Source organism: Pristiophorus japonicus, chromosome 1 (genome assembly GCF_044704955.1).
Source record: "Pristiophorus japonicus isolate sPriJap1 chromosome 1, sPriJap1.hap1, whole genome shotgun sequence".
Taxonomy (NCBI): domain Eukaryota; kingdom Metazoa; phylum Chordata; class Chondrichthyes; family Pristiophoridae; genus Pristiophorus; species Pristiophorus japonicus.
The window spans coordinates 179,497,597-179,521,716 of record NC_091977.1 but is presented as its reverse complement, the minus strand read 5'-3'; the positions used below and the strand labels follow the sequence as shown (position 1 = coordinate 179,521,716).

Here is a 24,120-nt window from a genome sequence, read left to right as displayed (position 1 = left end):
TACTTGGGAAGGATTGCTTCTTGGGGGGAGATTGCTTCTTGGGGTGAGATCTCTATTTAGAGGAAGATTGCTTCTTGGGGGGAAGATTGCTTCTTGGGGTTGAGCTCGCTATTTGTAGGGAGATTGCTTCTTGGGGGGAGATCACTGTGTGGGGGAACAGATCGCTGTGGAGGCGGGGTAGAGACTGGGGGGTGGGAGAGACTGTGGGGGTGACAGATAAAAACATTTTCACAGGTAAAGATGCATACCGCCGACAGAAGATTGACTTAAAACCACCTTTTCCAGGGCGGTCTGCAGGGTTGGCGGTATGTCAGTGGTAAGTCATCAATTTGCCAATTTTGGGTGGTATGTCGGCGGTGTGCAGGGGTGGACGGTATGCATACTGCCCGGCAGTATGTCGCCGATGAATTTTCCGCCGGGTGGTATGTAGGCGGTATGTTGGTATTTTTAGATCAATTTCGAAATTTTGGGCGGTATGTCGGTGGTCCGCGGATGGCATGTCCAACAATTTTAGGCCTTAAAAATGCACATTTTTAAAACATTCATTCTGAGGATACGAGCATCGCTAGCAAGGCCAGTATTTATTGCCCATCCCTGGTTGCTCTTGAGAAGGCGGTGGTGAGCTTTCTTCTTGAACTGCCGCAGTCCATGTGGTGAAGGTGCTATCACAGTGCTGTTAGGTAGGGAGGTCCAGGAGTTTGACTCAACATGCTAAACAGAAAGCAAGAGAGGAGAAGAAGAAATGGAGGAATTGCAAGTATTAATCTGGTGTCCTGCCAGGTGTAATTCTATGATGCTGCACTCTGAATGGGGAGCTGTGCTTGCAGGAATTTAGAGTTGGAGAATTAGGATTCTGCCTGTGCTCACTGGAACCATAGGATTGTGGAAGTACCCCATATATTCTTAAAAGAAGAATTAGGATATAAAGCTCCAGTGGACTCTAAAGATCCCAATCTTTTTTTTCCCACTTGAGTTATGCCAGCCACAAATCTAACTCAGATTGCAGGAGGTAGAATCTTCTTTGGAAGCTGTGTCATCAGCTCCTCACTCACTCCTGTCACTTTGATTTCTGATGTATTATCCATTATTTGTAGCATAGCATTACTGGATACAAGAGATGCAGAGTGATTGGTCGCATAGGTTTAGGTGGCATTTTTTCAAATTTACAATGTTTTCACACTTGACAAGACAATACAGAGGCTGCTGGCCATACTACACTGTGGCAAGCAAAGACCAACCTGTCTCAGAGGGATACACCCGGCAACTACAGGCCAGTCAGCTTAATATTGGTGGTGGGGAAACTTACAGACAATAATCTAGGACAAAATTAATTGTCATTTGGAAAAGTATAGGTTAATAAATGAAAGTCAGCATGGATTTGTTAAAGGCAAATTATATTTGGCTAACTTGATTAAGACCTTTGATGAAGTAACGGAGAGGTTTGATTAGGATAGTATGGTTGATGTTGTGCATATGGACTTGCAAAAGGTATTTGACTAAGTACCACATAATAGACTTGTTCGTAAAATAGGTCCACGGGATTAAAGGGACAGTGGCAGTATGGATATGAAATTGGCTAAGGGACATAAAGCAGGAAGTAGTGGCAAACAGTTCTTATTTAGACTGGAAGGAAGTATACAGGAGTGTTCCCCGGTGATCGGTATTAGGACCACTGCTCTTTTTGAAGTACATTAATGACCTGGTATATAGGACATAATTTAAAAGTTTGCAAATGACACGAAACTCAGAAATGTATTAAATAATGAAGAGGATAGTAACAAACTTCAGGAAGATGTAGACCGACTGGTGAAATGGGCAGACACATAGCAGATGAAATTTAATGCAGAAAAGTGTGAAGTGATACATTTTCTTTGGAAGAACGGAGACCTGGGGGTGTATCTAAACAAATCTTTGAAGCTGTCAGGACAAGTTGAGAAGGCTGTTAAAAAAGCACATGGGCTCTTTGGCTTTATTAATAGAGGCATAGAGTGCAAAAGCAAAGAAGTTATGCAAAATCTTTATAAAACAGTGGTTAGGCCTCAACTGGAGTATTGTGTTCAATTGCAAGTACCGCACCTTAGGAAGGATGTCAAGGCCTTAGAGAGGGTGCAGAAGAGATTTACTGCAATGGTACCAGGGATGAGGTACTTTTACCAAAGGGCCAGCACAAGCATGATGGACTGAATAGCCTCTTTCTGTGCTGTATCATTCTATGATTCTATGTATTTGTCTATATAAACCAGCATAACAATGGTGTCACCTCGGCTCAGTTTATAGTACTGTCACTTCTGAATGAAAGATTGTGGGTTCAATCCATGCTACATTTTGAGCATGTTATCTAGGTTGATACTTTAGTGTAGTACTGAATGATTGCTGTATTTTCAGGGGTGCCATTTTTCTGGATGACATGGTAAATTGAGACCTTGGGTGGTGTAAAGATCCCAAGGCAATATTTGAAGAACAGGGAGTTCTCTTGGCCAACATTCCTCCTTCAATCAAAACCACCAAAAATTGATGATCTGGTTATTTGTTCATTTATTGTTTACTGTTCACAAAATTGGCTGTGTATTTGTCTACATAAAAACAGTGGATGCACGTCAACAGTAATCCATTGGTTATAAAGCACTTTGGGAGATCCTGAGATTGTGATAAGGCACTATATAAATCCAAGCTCTTTTTTCTAAATGAAGAGTACAATGCAGCAGCTCCCAAAACAGATGTCAAAAACTAAAATTAAACTTTTATTTGACTTCAATAGCAACACATATGAGAGCTTAAATCATTTTTACTGTGACTTTGATACTGAAATTTAGTGATGCCTCAGGTTTTCAGGAATTTATTTTGCATGGTGCTAAGCAGTACAAATTATGTTACTATATTTGGGTAAAAATGTGAATAAACTCTGTTAAAAATGTTAAGTAATGTATCTTGAAGATGGTATTAACTGATAAGGTAAACTATGCCTTAATCGCATGTTTGAAATCTGTTTGAGACTTTTAATGAATTCTATCTTTGGTTCAAATCAATGTAACAACAAAATATATTGAAATAGCTTTCATGCTTTCCTCAGTCTCTTTCATCTGTTTCTTTTTCGAAGAGAAATCCCACCTGGTTTTGTCTTATAGCAGAATGGATGCACTGTTACCATGCCTCTTAGTAGGAGTTAGTCACGTCACACACAAGATTTCAATTTAGTCTAATAATCCAATTATTTCTTACTGTTATTTTTCGATTGTTGTTTCTTCCCGGGGTGGAGTCTAACAAAAACCTGAATTTTTATATCTTGCATGTCAGTAAGAGACAGCTTCACTGTACAACTCATTAACAATGTTTGCCTCATGTTTTCTCCTTCTCCATGGTATCTTTTACATTTCACAGACCTTCTCCTCTGCACTAAGGAGATATATCATCTCCAAAAACTCATCCTACTGCTTTTAATCTGTAGCTAAATGTGCTACACAAAGTTTCTCTGCTGGATTCTTCTGTGTAAAAAAAAAGAGAAAATGCTGGAAATACTCAGCAGGTCAGGCAGCTTCTGTGCTCAGTTAGTAGATCTCAGCTGAGGTGACAGCAAGTTTACTCAAATCAGTCTCAGCATCCTTGAGTTAATGATTGGGTGAGATGTTGCTTTATATCTCTGTTCAGTAACACTTGCTGGAAGTGCACGTGCATGGATATCAGATGAGCCCAAGCTTAGACTTAGGTGTGATAATCTCATATCAATATCAATGTCCAGACTCATACATAAAGAATAGCCATGTGGACAAAGCAATGCTAATGAAACTGTACTTCTGTGTGATTTACCACCTCCAGGAAAGGAGATGTAAGAGGAGGAAATCAGATGGGAAACTGGAGGAAAAATGTATGAACTAAATATTTTGGTGCTGAGACTGCCAAGTTAGCACTGGGCGAGGATCATGGATCTGTGCCCATTATAAATTACATTGAAACGCACTGTGAACATATAACTTTTAACAGACAACTATCTTTGCAAAATGACCTTGACCTGTTATCTCTGGATCTGATTCTAGTTCCAGTTCAGCTCCCCAAGCAAAGTATATTGGCTCAGATCACTGTCTAAATCTTCAGTGGCAAATAAAAAGGAAAATCCATTTCTCTGTGAAAATTATTGCTGATATAGGCTTGATGACAGCAAACGAATACAATGTTATTATAATTAACAAAGTCTAATACTATCTTACAATTATACCCAATCCACAGGTCTAAATAGTGCAAAGCTACATATAACATTTAAAAGGCTGCATAGAAACATAGAAACATAGAAAATAGGTGCAGGAGTAGGCCATTCGGCCCTTCGAGCCTGCACCACCATTCAATATGATCATGGCTGATCATGCAACTTCAGTACCCCATTCCTGCTTTCTCTCCATACCCCTTGATCCCTTTAGCCGTAAGGGCCACATCTAACTCCCTTTTGAATATATCTAATGAACTGGCCTCAACAACTTTCTGTGGTAGAGAATTCCACAGGTTCACAATTCTCTGAGTGAAGAAGTTTCTCCTCCTCTCGGTCCTAAATGGCTTACCCCTTATCCTTAGACTGTGACCCCTGGTTCTGAACTTCCCCAACATCGGGAACATTCTTCCTGCATCTAACCTGTTCAATCCTGTCAGAATTTTATATGTTTCTATGAAATCTCCTCTCATTCTTCTAAATTCCTCAAATATAAGCCTAGTCGATCCAATCTTTCTTCATATGTCAGTCCTGCCATCCTGGGCATCAGTCTGGTGAACCTTCGCTGCACTCCCTCAATAGCAAGAATATCCTTTCTCAGATTAGGAGAACAAAACTGAACACAATATTCAAGGTGTGGCCTCACCAAGGCCCTGTACAACTGCAGTAAGACCTCCCTGCTCCTATACTCAAATCCTCTCGCTGTGAAGGCCAACATGCCATATGTTAATGCATCAGTCTTGTATCAACAGATGATATCTGGCATATGCCTTTAATGGTTTTAATATAGACTGTGACCACCTGCATGGCAACAATGAAATATAACGGGAAAATAGTCCCTATTTTTGATAAAAAGTAGAATAAATAACTTTGGTTCGGCTCAACTAATTAGCAAACATCCTTTGTTTACATGCAATTAGGTGCTAAATAACACCATTACATCACTAGCAGCTCAAATGGTTGACCTGCATAGCTCACATCACTGTGGTCTTAATCTCCAGATTTTACTATGTTATATTTAATGCTTTATTATCCATCTACATTTTTTTTTAATTCACTTAAAAAAAATATTGTCTTCTATCAAATGTAGGTTGTTTTAGGTTTAAATCATTATTAAATAACTTTAGTTCACTTGGATAGTAATAATATTTTATTCGGAATATAATTTATATATATAAAATACATACCTTTGGTTGTTGCCGTTTCCTTGAAAAAATTCTGTACTTTTGGATCAAAGCCAACAGAGGTGTCAAGTTCCATATGCCCTTGTCATCGGCTGCTGTGCTAGTTTTGCAGTACAGGCAGCAGCTGCTAGACAAAATAATCTAAATTCTCACATGTTCCTTTCCTTCAGGAAATAACTGACATTACTGCACAATTCTGCCAGTTAATGGTGCCACACCTTATGTTTATGTGCTGAAAATTGTGCCCTATGTGATTAAAATGTTAACCCTCCATCTTCCGTGGCTCTTACTAGCACCATTACTGAAGGTAGGATTGTGGTACCACTATCTTTAAACAATATATTTAAACATTATATGTTGTATGTCGTTTTTTGGGGCTAATCTAATTTATTTTCAAATTAATAATTTCAAAAAAACATTGCCTCCAATTAATATGAGGTGTAATTGTAACACATTTTATTATGTAGTGCAATATTCTTTGCCAATATCAGATTAATGAATATGAAATGCAATATATTAAAGCAATGTTTTCTCTATCATTTATTAATGCTAAAATCTATTCTAAAACATAAAAAATATAATAAATGCAAGTCAAACAGGTTTGATCTTATATGTAAGGCTCCACCAACCTTCACTATATGATCTTAAGCATATTAGGTCCCACAGTATCATACTGAGTTGCATAAGCAAGCCTTCTGGAATTGATACTAATGCTACAGAGATTTTTTTCAGGAAATATAAACGCTATGAATCTTTTCGATCCCACACAAAAGAATAACAGCGTCATTAAAGATTCATAATTTAGAAATGTCAAATTAAACATATTTTTCATGAAAATGCATGCATCTTTGTGTATTATTATTTTTGTAATGCTGTATGTCATGTACAAAAGAAACTATATTTGCCCTGAATTTTTACCTGCTACTAGCAGACGAATGTTTAACATGTTGCTCTAAAATTCCCTTCTCCACTATTTTACCAAAGATGTATAAAATTAATAAATTAATGTATCCCCTAAAATACATTATCCCAGGGTATAATTTCAGGGTCAATGTGTCATACATAGATTGGCACAATGACCACTGAGTCTCACATTACTTGTCATTGTAAAGGATTACCTTATGCCATTTTTGAACTTCTAGCTATATCACTATAAGACTACATAGCCTGATTTGGATTATTAATTAGCAATAAATAATAAATTGAACCTTGGTTGGTTAAGGGAACACGCATTAATGTGTAGTAAATGCATGCATTTCAAGAACAAGCCCAACTGCTACAGCTCAATGTTGGAACCTCTCTGCTAATGATCATAATAAACATTCTAGCATGCTTTATGCTGAATAGGGGAGAGAAAACTGATAAACGCAGGAGCCTGTGCCTCATGCTTTAATCGACTTGCTAAATATTCTAGTATTAAGCAGATTAGAGTGTTCATTGTCACTGAATTGAAAAGGAACATTAGAGGCTGGGTTTTATATATTACATCTATTTGTCTTCTACTTTCTGCCACCCCTGCATGATTTTCAGCTCAATTGCTTTGTAACATCATACAAATCTAGTTGCAGTGTCATTAATGTAATGTCAGGGGATTGTCGAAGTACATTTAACATAATTGATGTAGTCCCACAAGTTTAGCTTATTTGTATTGTTGAACAAAATGGTATCAAATGGGAAAATGTAGTCCTCTTCCATAGATAGGTGACGTCAACTTGTGGTTAGCGAAAAATCTTTTATTTCTCCTTTTGCTGTCTACATTTTCAACAGCCATGAGAGTGTACCTGCTACCTTTATCATACTGTCAAATTATATTATTACAAAAAATACTTTTGATATATCAGTAGCTGAAGACCAATACTCTGCAGCAAACTCTTGCCAAAATTAGCAGGTAAATACCTTCCTCCTCAGTGTATGAAGAAAAATTAGTGCAGTATTTCCCTTGAAACCGTTGGCTCAAATCATTCCAATTTAGCACATCCATTTTCTTAGTATTAAAATATACTCTGAGTGGAGTGGCTTGTGTCACAGTAATTATGGGATATTTTTCTAGTTTCTGGTAATGTTTCTGATGGTTTAACAACATTCGGAAACAGCAGTGCTAGACATACTGAATAAGGAGGCCATTGTGGATGGAGATTGCTAGTTTCTGATACCTGCAGCAAAATCAAGCACATTAAATTGGGACAGATCCAAATAAATTGGCCTGTTTCTGATCACTTAAATAGCATGTGACATGTTGCTATAAGTCTAACTCAGAGTTGTCGCTAGCAGAACAAACAGTTCACTAAACACAGCAAGGGGGAGGGGCAGCAATATGAAATTTGCATCTCCTGTGACAATAACCATTCATTTAAATGAGGCACAACTGACAATTTTAGGCACATGGGTACAGAACATTCATGAAAAGACTATTGCAGGTTAAGATCTCTAGGCCAGAATGTCATACTGAGGACTAACAGAGTAGCAGTTATTAAGAACATTGAGGCTCTGCAGGGATGCAATTTACTAACGTTTGAAATGGTTGAAAATGACTTGAGGATCTCCTCTGTGATTCAAATGTATGTGCACATGATTTAAAGGCCACTGCTGCCCCCTATTATTTTTACTTGCTGATTTCAGTCACCTTGTGGTGATTTACTGGCCATGACCTAGAGCACTATGTCCGCCAACTATGTCCACCTACCTTCAAGACATGACTGACTGCTGTAACTGGGTGGCGGGTGAGTGGGAGGTTGGGGGGAGGGGGGGGGGCGTGGAGAATCATAGCCTCATCCATTCCAACAGAACAAGAAATGGAGGATAGCAATTACTACTTTCCCCAATGGCTTGGTTGTTACTGGGGCGCAGCAGCATGAATAATTAATACCATGGTCTATACCAACTGAAAAGACTACCACTCAAGTAATGTGTCGGTAGACTGTCATGTACAGAAAAGGATCAGAATGTGATTGAGTAGCACCTGGAATCAACATGGCTCCTTCATGTACAGCTAGTCACGTCTGCTGTGACTTAACTGTTTGTTTGCTGGGAATTTTGGCTATGAGCTGAAATCACACAGTCTCAAATACACAATCTATAGTTGACAAGAGAATATAGACAAGCACATAAAATGAATCATATCATCATTAAGCAAACACTTGATGTACTCAAGCAACCATTCCAGTGCCTTAACAATGTGGGAAGAGAACTACGAGATCTGGAGGATTTACAGTATAGATGAACCAAAATTTTTGCCATCGAGAAAGAATTTAATTGTGAACTAAATGAACAGCGCACCCATGTTGCAGACATGAAGACCTCAACATCAAAGGAATAGAAGAAGATGCTGATAGGGTTAGTTGAAGTAAGGTTGGAGGAAGCTCGTGTGGACCATTAACACCTGCATAGACCAATAGGGCTGCATGGCTTATTTCTGTGCTATGGGGGGAATTTTAACATCAAAGAATGAGTGGGTGTAGGAGCAGGTGGGTGGTCAAATGCATTGAAATTGACAACGTGTTGGGAAGCGGCTCCAACCCGTCGACTTGCAAATTTTACTCGAGCATGTGCAGTTTTCTGCGAGAAACCCCCTCGGGAGAGACAGGTGACAAATTTAAAGCTATTAAGAGATAGTTAAGAGATAATGAATAGCTTTTTAACAGGTGTTTTCAACTCTCACTGTGGGTGCATGGGTTTCCTAGGCTTCCTGGACCTTGCCAGTGAGAGCATAGCGTCAATTGAAGTGGCTGAACGAATGACAGGTAAAAACGTATTGAGACCACACACCTGCATCCTTGCCTAAGCTCCTTTTGCTCACGCGACTTGTTCAAAGAGTTTGCTTTCAGTACTTTGCAGATGATTTCTATAACTTTGGAGGTGGTTTCCAATACTGTGGAGGTGACTTTCATTACATTGGAAGTCACTCTCACTTCTTTTGAGGTTTGTGCGTCTGATCTTATGCTGTTTCACCTTCGACTTCAAATGAGGACCAAGGTGAGCAACAGCACCAGCAGGAGCAGCAGCCTCACCAACCTGCCACTCCACAGGAGAGAGGGGTGCAGCTCGCAGGAGGTGATAACCACAACACAAGGTATATAGACAGAGGATCTGCTTCTTTGACATGTCTGAACACCAGTGCCTCCGGAGGTTCAGGGTATCACATCACAATGTGGCAGACATTTGCAACCTGCTGGAACAAGACCTGTTGCCAACTGGATCTGGTGGCCACACTTTACCAGTGGCTGTCAAAGTGACCACCACCCTCAGCTTATTCCAGGGATCTGCAGGAGACTTTTGCAGGATTTTGCAGTCGGCCGCCCACAAATGCATCACCCAGGTGACCGATGCCATGTTTGCAGGGTAGGCAATTATGTACACTTTGCCACCAATGTAAAGCCAGTCAGAATGAGTATGTGCTTGGGTTTTTGGCTAAGGCTGGCTTCCCACAGTGTAGGGCGTCATCAACTGCACACATGTGGCAATCTGATCACCCAGGGGTGTGTGTAAACCATAAGGTTTGCACTCCATCAATGTGCAGCTTGTCTGCAACCATAAAAAGATTATTATGCAGGTATGTGCAAGATTCTCAGGGACACAAGGCAGCATGTGGGTCACTGACTGAGGCGGGAGGGGCGGGGGGGGGCAACAGGTGAGAAGCGGAAACATTTTAAGCTGAATCCACACTATGTCCCCTTTCGCTATCAACCCTCTCATGGCACATCCACACTTCCCTGCTAGCAATGAGCTGGAGACCACTTTGCTGCACATAAGTGGGGTGATGAATGGCCAAGTCTAGGTTTTGATTTATCCTAGTTAAGGTGTCATTCAGAGACTGCAAGCTGTTGGTGAGGGCAACCATGAACTCATTTGACTGCTACATTTGATGCTCCATGCAGGTGGCCACTCTTTACATGGACAAACACATCATAGCTCAGGCCTGCAACATCATGCCACTCATGCTTGAGATGGACTCCTCCATTTTTTTGCAAGCATGCACAGTGCGTCTGGAAATTCTGCCAGAGCCTCACACATTTTTTGCTACTCCAGAATCATCCTCTTTGTCGATGGCCCCCACGGGTCAGCATCTGCATCCAGCTGAGCAGAGCTTGGAGCATCCTGCACCCTCTGATGAGTACTCTCCACCGCTGTCCCTGTTTCCACCATCTCTCTTGTTCACACGTGATGTGTGAGGCACCAGGTGACAACATTACTATCTGTCTTGCTGTTTCCACCGATGTATATGTATCTGCGCTGGTTCATGGTGTGCATGAGTCCTCTGACGGTGTACCCTCAGAGCTAGCAACCTCCTCTGTGGAGTCATCTTCCTCCTCCAGCTCCAATGCCTGTGGGATACTTGATGGGCCTGTCCATAGACATGATTTAAAACTATCATGGAAAAATGTCTTAAGTTTACTTGATGCACATGATCATATTTCACTGGCTGCTGACATTAAGTCAGCATGAGTTACTGTTGTATGCAACGTGTCTGTGTGATATTCAATTCTGTCACCAAGAAGCTGGGAGTTCCCCATCTCTCCCTCTCCCACCTCCAGGCATGCCGACACTCCACTTATCTCACGAGCATCCTCCTCGGCAGCTGAGAACATGGCGATGACTGGAGGGCCACCTCCGGTTCTCTGTCTCTCCCTGGTGTTCTGTGCTCTCTTCTGCAAGGAGGGAAACAAGAGACCTTTGAGTGAGAGTAATGGAATGAGTGGAACGGATAGATAGACAACATCTGTTGAGGGTAACTATGAGGGAGAGGCATGACATTGCATTAAGATGAGGGTGAGAGTCAGTAGTAGATGGTCGGATGGGATATGAGGAAGTGCATGGACAGAGAGAGATGGGTGCATCTACAAGATACATTGGTGTGAGGAGTGATGTGCAGGAGTAGGCTTGGGAAGGCAGAGTGAGGTGTTTGGGGTGACACGGTCATCAGGATGTAGTTGAATGTGCCATTGTTCTCACCTTTCCATTAGATCGCTTCATGCACTGCATCCAGGAGCATGGCACCACACTCCTGCTGCTCACCTCCTCTGCTATCTCCAGCCATGCCTTCTTTGCATCAGCATGGAATAAAATCTTTCTGCAGGTCCTTAACCTCACAGCATGAGGTCTACGGATGCATCACTAAAGTAAGGCACAGCCTTTGAATGCTGAGACTCCATTCTATAGAGCTTGATATGCTTCTCCTACTTCCACAAGTCATCTTTGCAGTGTTCCTTTAAATACTTCAGCTGAAATAGACCCATACATATCGTCATCACATCTGCTCAAGCTAATTGGCTTGGAAACCCGGAAGTCACATGCAAATGCAGTGGCTGGGTTAAAAAGCCACTGATAAACACGCTGCAGCGACTTCCGGGTTTCCTGTACACTACTGGACCCGCCAACTGCTGCCTACCCTGCTCCCAATGCCTTGCCAGGTAAATATTCCGGCCACAGACTCTATGTAACTCTATGCAACTATGTAACAGCTTGCGGCAGCAGAAGATGAAATGACATTGTCATGTGAGGTTAGTGACAATCCAATTGACATCCAATTCATTTGGGAAATCACCAATTGCAGGGCTAGAAATATCATACATGTCTCTGGCTGACATCAAACAAATCATACCAACCTTGCATCCCTAGCATCTGTCTGAGGCTGAACCAAACTGTTCGCAACCTTGATATCATATTTGACCCTGAAATGAGCTTCCGACCACATATCCTCAGCCTAAGACCGCCTATTTCCACCTCCATAACATTGTCCATATCTGCCCCTGCCTCAGCTCATCCACTACTGAAACCTTCATCCATGCCTTTGTTACCTCTCGACTTGACTATTCCAATGCACTCCTGATTGGCCTCCCACGTTCTACCGTACGTAAACTTGAGGTAATCTAAAACTCTGCTGATCATGTCCCAACTCGCACCAAGTCCCACTCACCCATCACCTGTGTGCTCACTGACCTACATTGGCTCCCGGTTAAGCAACGCCTCTATTTTAAAATTCTCACCTTTGTTTTCAAATCCCTCATGGGCTCACCCCTCCCTATATCTGTAATCTCCTGTAGCCCCACAACTCCCCAGAGATATCTGCGCTTTTCTAATTCTGGCCCCTTGAGCATCCTTAATTTTAATTGCTCCTCCATTGGTGGCTGTGCCTTCAGCTGCCAAAGCCGAAAGCTCTGGAATTCTCTCCCTAAACCTCTCTACCTCTCTTTCCTCCTTAAAGACGCCCCTTAAAACCTACCTCTTTGACCAAGCTTTGGTCATCTGCCCTAAATTCTCTTACGTGGCTTGGTGTCACATTTGGTTTCATAATGCTCCTGTGAAGAGCCTTGTGACATTTTATTATGTTAAAGGCACTATTGTTGTTGTACCCATAGTAAACATTATACAGAGTTGTACATAACAATAGTTGGATACAATAAATTATCTGCCATAGTAAAGCTTGTCTTTCTCCTTTTTGTTGCATCAGTAACCATTTCCATTATCTGAATTTAATATTCCCCAATGCCTAATCAGTAATATAGGTAACAAATCAGGCAAAGGCGATTTAAATCTCTTTCTTCTTTTTCCTTAGCAGGAGGGATATATATATTTACTGTGTATACCCTGTGGACTTCACCTGTGATCTTATGTGACTGGAAGTTGAAGGTCAGTTTCTGCCTGATTTTCACATCATGGAAATTTTCCTGACATCCTGCCAAATTTGAAGTGGTGGATCTGGTGCTGACCTTGTACGTAATGTACAATGTACATATGTCCGTTTTGGAACTGGACAGTCCAGTCTTTGAGTGGATAGTCCAAACATTAAGATGTAAACCTGATGCCAAATATCCTTTTTAATAAAATACAATTTCCCCATTTATTCCTGTATCTCATGCCATGGAGGAAGAAATTATTAAGGTTATAAAGATTTTCAGTGCATTTCTCAGCAAAGTAAATCTCCGAATTCAGACCATCATCGCAATTATTACAATTTTTTTGTTTCTATCAAACCGCCTTTGTTTTACAGCAGTTCCTGCAAGCAGAACTTGTCCCCTATGGTCCAAAGGGTTTCCTTTCCTGTGATCTGCTCTTGCAAATGGGCATGACTAGTATGATTAACAATTATCCTAGTTGCAGTAATTTGCTGAATTGTAATCTTTTGCTACAATAATATTCTTTTTGAATTGGTGAATTACAAAACACAAGACAGGGCTTTTATGAACTAAGTAACTATTTATTTAAAATTTAATAGAAAAATAAATCACAACAGAATTCAGCAGAGACTAATAATGAGTAAATAATGCAAAAAACAATTATGAGTAAGTTCATTAATTTACTATTTTTCATGACTTCTCCAAAGGTACAGTTTAAGATTTTCTGTTTTAAACAACAAAGCCTTAAAAGTCCACTGCAGTAACAATTTCCTTTATCTCTCCCCAGTGTATACTTTCTCTTGTTTGGAATACAATTGTGGTGTATGTAATCCCAACCCGACATTAGAGTCTTTCCTTCTGACTATACTCAGAAATTAACTGAACTTTATAGTACTGCAAGTTTCTGTTTTTATCTTTTAATCCTTTTGAAGGTCTACAGTCAAACCCATCTCTTCGTGATGTTAAAATGTATTAATACAATGTGAAGATGTAACCAATATTACAATACATATAATTATGCAAAATTTGGGTCTTGACATAATAATGCATTAAATAGCAGACAACACACTTTATTCTGTGCAGCTGCTCCTGATCGCCATATTTCTAGACAAATAATTTTATCAGTTAGGTGTAACAAGGCAACAAGTGATGCAAAATGGTCAACAACAGTGCTTTTGAAATATAGGAACTTCTGCTACTTACTTTGGAGATGGACATTCACAATGTAAATTTAGCGATCCCATGTGCTGTGAGAACAGAGCAATTCTTTATGATTAGAACCATAGGAGGAAGCACCGCAGGAGGACATTTGGGCCATCGTGTCTGTACCGGTTCTTTGAAAGATCAATCCAATTGGTCCCACTCCACTGCTCTTTTCCCATAGCCCTGCAAATTATTCCTTTTCAAGTACGTATCCAATTCACTTATGAAAGTTACTACTGAATCTGTTCCACCACCCTTTGAGGCAGTGCATTCCAGATTATAACAACTTGCTATGTAAATTTCTTTTCCCAATAATCTTAAATCTGTGACCTTCAGTTACTGACTCTCCTGCCAGAGTCGTAGTTTCTCCTTATTTACTACATCAAAAACCCTCATAATTTTGAACTCTATTAACTTTCCTCTTAACCTTCTCTGCTCTAAGGAGAACAATTCCAGCTTCCCCAGTCTCTCTACATAACTGAAGTCCCTCATCCCTAGTATAATTCTTGTAAATCTCTTCTGCACCATTTCCAAGGCCTCAATATCATTCCGAAAGTGGAGTGCCCAGAATTGGACATAATCCTCCAGCTGAGGCCTAACCAGTGATTTATAAAGGTTAAGCATAACTTCCTTGCTTTAGTAATGTATGTCTTCATTTATAAAGCCAAGGATCCCATATTTTTTAACAGCTTTGTCAACTTGTCCCGTCACCTTCAAAGATTTGTATAGTGAACCCCCAGGTTTTTCTGCTCCTGCATCCCCTTTAACCATTTAGTTTATATTGCTCTTCACTACATTAAGCTTCATCATCAAATTACATGGCTCTATCACATTGCTACTTTGCTATCATGCCAAACTGGATGAATTTCCCAACTCTCCTGTAAAGTGTGCCAGTTACCCAACAACTGCGTTCCATGATGGCATCCTGGATGATATTACACAGATCCCCGTGGATGCTTGAAATCAGCTGGCAGCATAAAAATTGACTGTGGTAGAGCTGTCCAGGCAGATGATCTTGAATGCAGATTGTAAATGGCATAGCTCCAATATTGTATCTTTGATTGAACACACTCATAGAATCATTGAATCAAAGAAATTTACAGCACAGAAGGAGGCCATATGCAAGTTGAGAAAGAGCTATCCAGCCTAATCCTGCTTTCCAGCTTTTGGTCCATAGCCTTGCAGTTTATGACACTTCAAGTGCATATCTAAGTTCCTTTTAAATGCGATGATGGTTTCTGCCACTACCACCCTTTCAGACAGTGAATTCCAGACTCCCCATCACCCTCTGGGTGAAAAAGGTTCTTCTCAACTCCCCTCTAATCCTTCTACCAATTACTTTAAAGCTATGCCCCCTGGTTATTGACCTCTCTGCTAAGGGAAATAGATACTTCCTATCTGCTCTATCTAGGCCCCTCATCATTTTACACATCTTAATTAAGTCTCCCCTCAGCCTCCTCTGTTCCAAAGAGAACAACTGCAGCCTATCCAATCTTTCCTCATAGCTAAAGTTCTCCAGTCCTGGCAACATCCCCATAAATTTTCTCTGTACCCTTTCTCGTGCAATCACATCTTTTTTGTAATGTGGTGACCAGAACTGTGCACATTACTCTAGCTGTGACCTAATTAGTGTTTTGTACTGACCAAGCATAATCTCTCTGCTCTTATATTCTATGCTTCAGCTAATAAAATAAAGTATCCTGTATACCTTCTTAACCACCTTATCTACCTGCCTGGCTACCTCAGGGATCTGTGGACATGCACTCCAATGTCCCTCTGTTCTTTTACATTTCTCAGTAGCCTACCATTTAATGTATATTCCCTTGCCTTGCTAGCCCTCCCCAAATGCATTACCTCACACTTCTCCGGATTAAATTCCATTTGCCTTTTTTCTAGCCATGTGATCAGTCCATTGATATCTTCCTGCAATCGACAGCTATCTTCCTCACTAACAACCACACAGCCAATTTTTGTATCAGTGGCAAGCTTCTTAATCATGTCCCCTATATTGAAGTCTAAATCATTGATATATACCACAAAAAGCAAGGGACCTATTACTGAGCCCTGTGGAACCCTACTGAAAACAGCCTTCCAATCACAAAAACACCTGTCAACCATTACCCTCTGCTACCTGCTACTGAGCCAATTTTGGATCCAACTTGCCACTTTCCCTTGGAGACCATGGGCCCCGATATTGATGGCCATACCGCCCACTGCCTCTGCTGCCACCACCGAGTTTTGCTGCCGGTCTCCCCTCTGCCATTTTCCACTTGGGCTGGAGCGGGTGGGAGGGGAGTACCGCCAGGAACTGCTCGCTGACATCCTCTGGCGGCCAAATAGCATAAGTGGCCTCTCGCCCGCCGAGCTGCCAGATTGGTGTGGATGGGAGTCGGAGCCAGCAGGGGGAAGGACTGCTGCGTGGAGGTTGGTCTAACCCCAACGATAAGTACGAAAAATGGAAAAAAAGTTTAGTGAACATATTTTTAAACACTTTTTTTACAGCAACTCACTTGGATGGGGTCCCCTGAAGATGTTGTGGTGGTTTTTTTTGCGATGATTTTTATTTGCAGGTCTTCAACCCACCCTGGGCCCGATTCCATCCTCATCGGCACTTGGGTGGCAAGCACATTTGCCACCAAGATTGAGAGCTCCCGCCCGCTGCCACCCAGATTGACGATATAAGCCGTTGTTTGGCCGCCGGTTGGTATTGCCACCTCTTTTAGAGGAATCTTCCAGGTAAAGTACCGCCCAGTCTCTCGCCGGCCATTGGCGTTCCTTTGGGCGGCACTTGGGCGGGCCTTGACTTCGACCGAGTTCGGGCTCTAGACTTTTACTTTTTTGACCAACTTGCCATGTGTGATCTTGTCAAAGGCCTTGTTAAAATCCATGTGGATTACATCAAATGCACTATCCTCATCAACCCTCCTCGGTAGCTCCTCAAAAACTCTTCTCATGTTGTGATCCTCACTGAGATCTTTATAGGATCTGCGTGGCCTGGAAAAGGAAAGGAAGACTTGCATTTATATAGCGCCTTTCATGACCACCAGAAGTCTCAAAGTGCTTCACAGCCAATGAAGTACTTTTGGATTGTAGTCACTGTTGTAATGTTCTGTTGGTTCTGTTGATGGAGGTAATATCTTGTAGGAAGCATCCTCCTCATATGCTGCCTTGCTCTCCTTTTCTCCATCCTCTACTGCTCCTCCTCCACGAAGCTTGGGATAATTAGCATATGATAAGTGTTGAAGAACCCTGTCATGCTGTTGCCTGGGAGTCATCCAAAATGGATGAATTCCCCAGCATTCCTAAAGATGGTGTTGGTGACCTTTTGCATGCAAAACTAGATGGAACTTTGGCCGATATTGCAGAAGTTCCACTTTACAGCTTGGAAGGAGCCAGTATAATAAAAGTTGAGAGCTGTGCCGACTGTGACAGCCACTGTCATAGCTGCTCAGTTTCTTGATTTGCGAAGAAAGTTATCATGCAGTAGGTGACATGGCTCATTCTGGGCCTTCTTAGTGAATCAAATTGATGAAGTTCCACCTCACTTATTAGACGGTGTGTTTAGACCATCTTGGTGGGTAATAATGGATGGGTCTCATTTTCTCCCATCAAGGTTGCTAACAGGGGAATCCCCTTGGGAAACTCATGCTACTATATATTATGACTAACTGTGGTGGATGCTGGAAATGATCAAAGAGTCTCTCACTCTGACACTTGAAAGTGCAGCTCAGAAGCTCAACAGCTCCCTGAAGCAAAATAAAACCCTGAAATATGGAGGCAAACCTGAGCAGAAGTTGGCCAGGCAGTGACCTTCTTTAATTGGATTATTTCCACTAGGCAAATTTTATCATGGCAAGATTATGCCCCTATCTGTTGGGAGTTTATGGGGTCAGTGAAAGGGCAACTCATTTACTTTGGGCAGTCAGACGCTTGCACCATTTGGATATATCTTTGGCACCTGTCTGCCCCATGCCAGTAGAAATTTGAATAGCTACCTGCTTGTGGGTGAGGGGGTTTGCTCAGGGCATTGCTTCCCTGCTGGATTGTAGGATCATGGAATCAGCCTTTATATGAGCACTAAAGACTTTAAATAACTTTAACAGGCTTCTAAGCTCGGTGGAAACCATTCTGCTGAAACTTCTGAAGGGGCAAATTTATGAAGGCTTTGTTATCCTTAATCCCCACCTACCAAAAATATTATCAGACGCTAGTCACTAACATCGCACAATTGTACATCCCCCAATAGTTCCATATTCTACCTGTCAGTTCTTCAAGAACAGAAGACTCCTCTCCCCAAACATTCTAAATCTTCATAGGCCATTCCCAGTACTTTTATAACCAGTCCCTACTTTCAAATCTTGCAACCCTCTTTCCCAGTGCTCCCAGAGCCTAGAACACTTTTCACTGTTTCCAAACTCTACTATGTTCCATTGCCCTGAGACTGCTGACAGACCACTCTTCAACCCTTCCTTTTGTTTTTATCCTCTCAAATCCCTCTCCCAATACTCCCACACCCAGAAGCCCACCTTCTCAATGCTCACACACCATGCCACTGCAATCCCAGTGTTCACACACCCAAGATAACCCTCCTACCATGACGATATCACAGCAATACCCTCCCACCACTTCCAACACACCTCATTCAACACACCATTCCCAGGATTCCCAGATTCTAGACTCTCCCACTATTCCCAAACCCAAATACTTCACAATATTCCCAGATCCCCAAATATCTCCATTCCAGCACATCCCACTATCCCCATCCCACTGCTCCCAGGCCAATGGATCAGCTTGTCAGTACTTCTAAGCCACATGACACTTCATTCATCTGCTACCTACCTGCAATGTCCCTATCATCTTTTAGTATATTCTGCACCTTAATAAAGGTAAGACATAAAATTGAGTACATAAATAAACAAATATATAAAGTAATTAAGTTTGCAATCCTATCAAAAAAATGGGTATAATCACATAATATACTACTAAAATTCCCACAATATTTTGTCATAAAAATGCAATTTAATTAATTTTATCATGATAAATTAGTAGCCTTGACAATACTGCCATACCAAATAACATAAAACAACATCTTCCAACTCACCATAAGCAATGTCACAAGAGATCCACTAGTTATATACAAAAGTTTTGAAAGCGTTGGCAGATTTCAGGTGTCACACAATAGAGTGTTAAAAGTAGAAAAGAAAGGTAGTTACTTAACGCTGGGGTCAATTACTAATTATTTGCTGTTAGTAAGGGAAGTTTGCAGATTACCCTGGAGCTGGAAATGTACAGTCTGCAAAATTTCCTCACCAACAGCAATTAAAATGTTATTCACCTCAGGATTTTGCTAGTTCACAGCAATATATTTTGTGGGCTTCAAGGGCCATCTTATAAATATAGCTTCACCATCATGATAGAGCCATCCATATGCATTACTGCAGTTATAAACAGGATAAATGCAACTCATGACCAATCTCATAGGAGTTCTACTAAGATTCACTAATAATTTTTAATGTAATTTTTTTTCTAACATTCTTATTACTTGTCAAGTGTTTAAAATGTTAAGATGTACTAGCTCATTGTATTCACAAAGAGGATAAGGACATTTTAACCAATCTTGAATGAATCAATATATTCCCCATAACACAATGAAGGAAATAGATTTCCAAAAAATAAATGACACATATTTAAAGGTGAAAATAAATTCACCTTGATCTTATCATTTATTTTAGCTTTAAAATTTATCAGATGTCAATTATTTTTACTATAATAACCAATTGTTTTATTAAAAAGTAACAATTATATACAAGTATGGAAAACAGCTCGGTAGCACCTATAACTCTGAAAGAATAGCCCTGTATTTGTTGTACAAAATAATATATTCTATATTATAGCACAAGACCACGTTGTAAATTACCTGATTATGGTTATCAGGTTGTTAAATGTAAGTTCTAAACAGCATGCAAAGAATTTGAAAAAAAATTAAACACTCAGAGCTGGATTTTCAGTTGGAGGCTTTTTTGGACGATAATGGCAGCAGGACGGTAAATTTTGCGCCTGGAAATGGTTTGCGTCTGCAACTGCAGCTACAAAATTCAGCAGCTGGGCCCTGAGTGTGGAACACCTCTTTTAGAGTGCTACGCTGGTTGAGAAACTGAAAATCCATTGCTAAAGAGCTGACTTCAAAGTGCCCTAAGAGAGGTTTCCCTGGAAAAAAATAGTCACCACAAAAAACTAAAAAAAATTCCCAATATCTTGCTCACCTCATATAAAGATAAATCGCAAAAATAACACACAAAAAAACAATCACACTTACCTCATGCAGTCAATCCTTACCTCACCGCCGCCGGGAAAGCTCTGACCGCCTGATTTTTCAGGCGGTTTGGCTATGGGGTACTACTGGGTTAGCATGAAACAAATTTCGAGATCGGGGACATTGCACACCGGCTCGACGCTCCCGGGCGGTACTGTTCAGCGCCGCCACAAAACCAGCACCAAATTTCCCAGACGTATTACTGCCCCTCTTTTGCACGAGGTCGTGACTCCCCCTGTGCAATTCCATGGGACTTTGATTAGTTTGATTAGTAATGTAATGAAGAAATAATTCTGTCATAGAACACTATGACAGGGCTAAGATACTAATATTCCTGCACCATTAACATTGCTCTGAGTCTTTTCCAGTGACAATATCTTGTTGCTCTCAGACCTTAGGGTAAAAACTCCAGTCATCAGGCAGACCAAACTGTGGCATGGTCCCAGCTGGGGGACTGCAACCTGGGGGAGTAACCAGAATCCACTGGGTTTTCTTATCAATCGCAACCTGGAGAGGGAAGGTGCTTCTTCTACCTCAAAGCCAGCTTTGGCACCATGTCTGGGGGCATTCCTGAGCTTACCCCTGATAAGCCCAGTGGGGCTTATGCCCACTGAGAACAGGCATAGGTGCCTTGTGCACCTTTATTAAATGCTCCAAAACATCTGCAGAATATTTAAACCTGTATGGCATTTAGAGCAATAAAGTGAAATTTGTTACAGCCAGTTGTTATTGTCAATGCCAACCAATGACCAGAATCCCTATGCCCGACCCTGAAACCAGAATAAATCATCCACAGATAAGCAATGCAATATGTTATTAAAGTACCTATAACAGGAAAATAAATCGCAGTCAGCATGGATTTGTTAAGGGAAGATCGTGTTTGACTAGCCTGATTGAATTTTTTGAGGAGGTAACCAGGAGGGTCGATGAGGGTAGTGCGTACGATGTAGTGTATATGGACTTTAGCAAAACTTTTGATAAGGTCCCACATGGTAGACTGGTCACAAAGGTTAAAGTCCATGGGATCCAGGGCAAAGTGGCAAGTTGGATCCAAAATTAGCTTAGAGGTAAGAAGCAAAGGGTAATGGTTAATGGATGTTTTTGTGACTGGAAGGATGTTTCCAGTGGGGTTCCGCAGGGCTCAATACTGGATCCCTTGCTTTTTGTGGTATATATCAACAATCTAGATTTGAATATAAGGAGTATGATTAAGAAGTTTGCAAATGACACTAAAGTTGGCTGTGTGGTTGATAATGAAGAGGAAAGTCATGAACTGCAGGAGGATATCAATCTATTGATCAAGTGGGCAGAGCAGTGGCAAATGGAATTTAATTTGGAGAAGTGTGAGGTAATGCACTGTGGGAGGGCTAATAAGGAAAGGATATACACATTAAGCGGTAGTCCACTTAAAAGTGTAGATGAACAAAGGGACCTTGGAGTGCTTGTACACAGATTCCTGAAAGTAGCAGGCCAGGTGGATAATGTGGTTAAGAAGGCTTGCCTTTATTGGTCGAAGCATAGAATACAAGAGCAGGGAGGTTGTGCTTAAATTGTAAAATACTCTGATTAGGCCACAGCTGGAGTACTGCGTGCAGTTCTGGTCGCTGTATTATAGGAAGGACATGATTGCATGAAAGAGGGCGGAGAGGAGATTTACTAGGATGCTGCCTGGAATGGAGAATCTTAGCTATGAGGATAATTTGATAGGTTGGATTTGTTCTCATTGGAACAGAAGAGGTTCAGAGGAGACCTCATTGAGATGTATAAAATTTTGAGTGGTCTAGATACAGTGGATAGCAAGGGCCTATTTAACCTTGGTGGAGGGGTCAATTATGAGGGGGCATAGTTTTAAGGTTGGTGGTGGAAGGTTCAGAGGGGATTTCAGGGGAGGCTTCTGGAACTCACTGCTTGGAAGGGTGGTGGATGCAGAAATCCTCACCACATTTAAAAGGTGCTTGGATGGGCACTTAAAGTGCCGTAATCTGCAGGGTTACGGACCTAGAACTGGTAAGTGGGATTAGACTGGATAACCTCTTGTTGGCTGGCGCAGATACGATGGTAATTACTGCAGGGAATCGAATACGGCCAGGGTGGGTTGGAGGGCAATTTTCCCAGACTTTTTTTTTCCCCCAATTGGCCTGGGTTTTTTTTATCTGGCTTTTGCCTCTCCCAGGAGATTACATGGCTCCGGTTGGAGTGGTGTGTAGAATGTTTCGGTGCAAGGGGTGTCGCAATTGTGTGCGGCGGACTGGTTGGGCTGTGTGCTCTTTACCTTTTCGCCATTGTTCATTGTTCATAGCTTTATATGTAACTCTTGTGTTTCTAACACAGATGAGACTGCACACAGGGAGGTTAAAGTCACAGTGACCTCAGTCTTTATTAAGACACTCCAGAGTGAGTAACAGACCTTAGGGGCTGGCTTATATACAGTGCTCCCAAGGGATGCTGGGATCCCTTGGGACTTCAGGGGATGCACTCCCTGGCGGAGGAACATGGGAGTGCATGCTTTACAGATACACAACATCACTCCCCCCCAAAGTCAAAGTGAAAACTATTTACAAGGTGAGGCGGTCGGGAGCCTTTCTTTCCCTGGTGGACCACCTCGGTACAAATGTCTGTTCTGGTATGTTGGCTGTGCCCTCGCTGGGCTGGCGTGTTGTTCGCCCTGCAGGGCTGCTGGGTGAGCCTGGCCTTGCTGGGTTGTTGGGCATGATGGGTTCGATTTCCTGGTCCGGCATGGTGTCGTTGATCCTTTGGGTGTGTATTGTGGGCTTGAAAAAGGTGGTGTCTGCTGTGGGTTGTTCAGGGCAGTCTGTGAACCGCAGCCTCGTTTGGCCCAGGTGCTTTCTGCAAATTTGTCCATTGTCTAGTTTGACTACAAACACCCGACTCACTTCTTTAGCTATCACCGTGCCCGCGATCCACTTGGGACCATGTCCATAGTTTAGCACATGCACAGGGTCATTCAGATCAATTTCCCGTGACACAGTGGCGCGACCATCATTTACATTTTGTTGCTGCCGCCTGCTCTCTACCTAATCATGCAGGTTGGGGTGAACCAGCGAGAGTCTGGTTTTAAGTGTCCTTTTCATGAGTAGCTCAGCTGGGGGCACCCCTGTGAGCGAGTGGGGTCTCGTGCGGTAGCTGAGCAGTACTCGGGACAGGCGGGTTTGGAGTGAGCCTTCTGTGACTCGTTTAAGGCTCTGTTTGATTGTTTGTACTGCCCGCTCTGCCTGCTCATTGGAGGCTGGTTTAAACGGGGCCGAGGTGACATGTTTGATCCCATTGCGGGTCATGAATTCTTTAAATTCGGCACTGGTGAAACATGGCCCGTTGTGGCCTGGGCACATTCCTGATAGCCTCTGTCTTGGCGTCTGTGGGCCGAATGCCATCCGCCGCGATCTTTCTCCCCAAAAACTCCACTTCTGTTGCCATGAAGACGCATTTCAACCTCTTCAGCCGCAGCCCTACGCAATCCAGTCGCTGGAGGACCTCCTCCAGGTTTTGTCGGTGCTTGACGGTGTCCCAATCCGTGACCAATATATCATCCTGAAAAACCACCGTGCATGGTACCGACTTGAGTCGGCTCTCCATGTTTCTCTGGAAGATCGC

At 41.9% G+C, this 24,120-nt stretch overlaps 1 long non-coding RNA gene across 6 annotated transcripts in view; it reads left to right on the top strand.

Moving 5' to 3' along the window:
* The window catches only part of LOC139267229 (uncharacterized), a 167,539-nt gene that overhangs the window by 92,287 nt on the left and 51,132 nt on the right, over window positions 1-24,120 (top strand). The window contains exon 7 of one of the 6 annotated variants that reach the window (XR_011593862.1): window positions 2,386-2,705. The exons of the other annotated variants lie outside the window; for them this stretch is intronic. This is a non-coding gene — a long non-coding RNA (uncharacterized lncRNA). Of the gene's footprint in view, window positions 1-2,385; window positions 2,706-24,120 lie in introns of those variants that run through there. 6 annotated transcript variants of the gene reach the window in all.